This window comes from Lonchura striata, chromosome 18 (genome assembly GCF_050655825.1).
Source record: "Lonchura striata isolate lonStrDom1 chromosome 18, ASM5065582v1, whole genome shotgun sequence".
NCBI classification, from domain to species: domain Eukaryota; kingdom Metazoa; phylum Chordata; class Aves; order Passeriformes; family Estrildidae; genus Lonchura; species Lonchura striata.
The window spans coordinates 3,476,199-3,478,792 of NC_140720.1; positions in this window are offsets into that span (position 1 = coordinate 3,476,199).

Sequence of the window (2,594 nt, forward strand, 5' to 3'; positions counted from 1 at the left end):
GGCTGCTCCAAGCCCTGTCCAGCCTGGCCTTGGGCACTGCCAGGGATCCAGGGGCAGCCACAGCTGCTCTGGGCACCTGTGCCAGGGTGTGCCCACCCTCTCAGCCAGGAATTCCTTCCCAATATCCCATCCATCCCTGCCCTCTGGCAGTGGGAGCCATTCCCTGCATCCTGTCCCTCCATCCCTGTCCCCAGTCCCTCTCCAGCTCTCCTGGAGGCCCTTCAGGCCCTGGAATGCTGCAATAAAATCACCCAGGAGCCTTCTCCAGGCTGAGCAATCCCAGCTCCCAGCCTTCCCTCACAGGAGAGGTTCTCCATCCCTCTGGTCACCTCTGTGCCTGCTCTGGACTCTCTCCGTGTCCTTCCTGTGCTGGGGGCAGAGCAGCAGGATCCCAAATGCTCAGGTCACAGGCAATCCCTTGGATGATGAGCTGGGTGTCAGCAAAACTCCACGAGCCTTTAGAGAAGATAAAGTCCCCTGTAAAAACTCTGGGCAGGCTCCTGCTGAGCACCCACCACCATCCAAAGCAGTCCACTGCCATGAAAATGCCCACGGAGGGAAATGTGCCAGGCTTGGAGCATGTGAGCCTTCCAGGCACTACCTAATTAATTACACCTCAAACACATGCAAATGGTTTTAATGTGCAGCAAAAAATCCAAGTGAGAAAACACAACAGGAGTGTTTCATTCTTTCTGGAGCAGTGACATTGTCACTGATGGTTTTAAGCTTAAGTTTTAGCTTTTAGCTAAAACTTTTTAGCTAAAACAGTTTTAATTTTAGCTTTTTGTATTTTTCAGATCCTGTACTGCATTAGGGCACGACTCTGAGCTCCATGCAGTGTCAGCAAGCTCTCCTCACATTTTGGGCAGACAGAACAATCCTTCCAGGCCTGGGACCCAAGGACACTCTGCCTCAGACCCCAAAAAGTGTAAAAATGAATCTGGAGGAAAGCAAATGAGAGAATGTGACTTCATTACCTGAAGCTGTAATTGGATAATTAACCTCTGGTATGCAAATAGACCAAACTTATATCTGCCCCAAAAACTTGTGACCATCAGGGGGTCCATCATCCATCTGGGGTATAGCCTCTGTGTGGGAATTTATAGAAAATTCTCAAAGCCTCTCAAATTCTCAAATTCTCACCTCTGCAAGGCTTTGCACTGCCCAAGGTGCACCTATTGAAGGCCTTCAATAAAACCCCACTTTATTCTCTAGCTCTGCCCAGCCTCTGCTCCAGGTGCCCCTCCAAGGCATCAGTGGGGTGGCACGGCACGATTCCTACAGCGGCCAAAAAGGAGGGACAGGACTTGCCAGTGCTGCTCCATTCCCTCTCCCTGCTCCTCTCAGTGGTTCTGTCTCTGCCTGCTGAGGACACAGCTCAGAGCAGGAGGATGGATCCCTGGAAGGCCCTGGGGATGGAAAACTCTCATTATCCACACCAGCCTGCGCCTCTGCCTCAGGCAGAGCTGTCTCAACACGCTGGGCTCCAGGGATTCCTGGGGAAGCTGGGCTGGCAGATCTCCTTCTGATCTGCATGGGTTCATGAATCTCACACAGTCTTTTTGTCCACAGCTTCTGAAGATGTTTAGTCAGTGCATACCTGGAGTTAATTCGAGAGAAAATCTGTCAGATACAATGCCATGGGACAGGGATGGTGCCTTTTGGGGCAACCTAAAAACAAAGGCCAGACAGAATTAAGATAATAAAAAGCATTTATATTTATTGAAGGGCCTTCAGGTACATTTAGAGCAGATAAAGCCCACACAAAATGGATGAGGGGTCAGGGGTTTTCACACTTTTATAAGTCTGGTTCATTTGCATTTTGGGGGTTAATCTTCCAATTCCAGCTTCACTTAACAAAGTCATTGACCCCAGGTTTGCTGCCCCCAACTCACTTTTGTTTCCATCTCAGTCTGAGGCAGTGAGGTGTCCTTGACTGCCAGGCCTGGAGAGGAATTGTTGTGTCTGCCCAAAATGGGACAGCAGCAGCTCACACTGCACAGGGAGTTCAGAGTTACACACTGAAGAACTGCAGGGTTACAAATAGATGAAAATATAAAAAACTAAAATCCTAAAGCATCACAAGCCCTGCAATCCTGGCAGCCCTGACCTGTTAAACACCCAGGGCAGGGGCTGCAGCAGGATTTCATCCCAGCACTTAATGAGCCATCAATAAATGCCAGCACGCTCCAGCTGTGGGGAAATGTTCCAGCTCTGAAGGTAAATAGCAAAGGCAGCAGGGTCCTGAGATCACAGCCTGCTGGCACTGCGGGGAGACAGGGGTGAGGAGGGCAGAAACGAGCTCCAGAGAGCGCTGGGAGAAAGCCTGGGAAAATTGGAGATAAATGTTCTAATAGAACTCCAGGATTGGCTCTAATTAGGATAAATCAGGGATTCCCTAATTGCTTTTAATCATTTGGTTTCTTGCTGACAGGAGTGGCCATGCCCAGAATGTGGAGAAGAGGATCCATGGATGTGGATCCATGGGGGGGATCCACATCCTCTGTGTCCCCCTGCCACTCCCAGACCCAAATTCCTGCCTGGGATCAGAGCTGGGCCAAAAACAGAGGGAAAAGGGAGCCCAAGGATCCCCT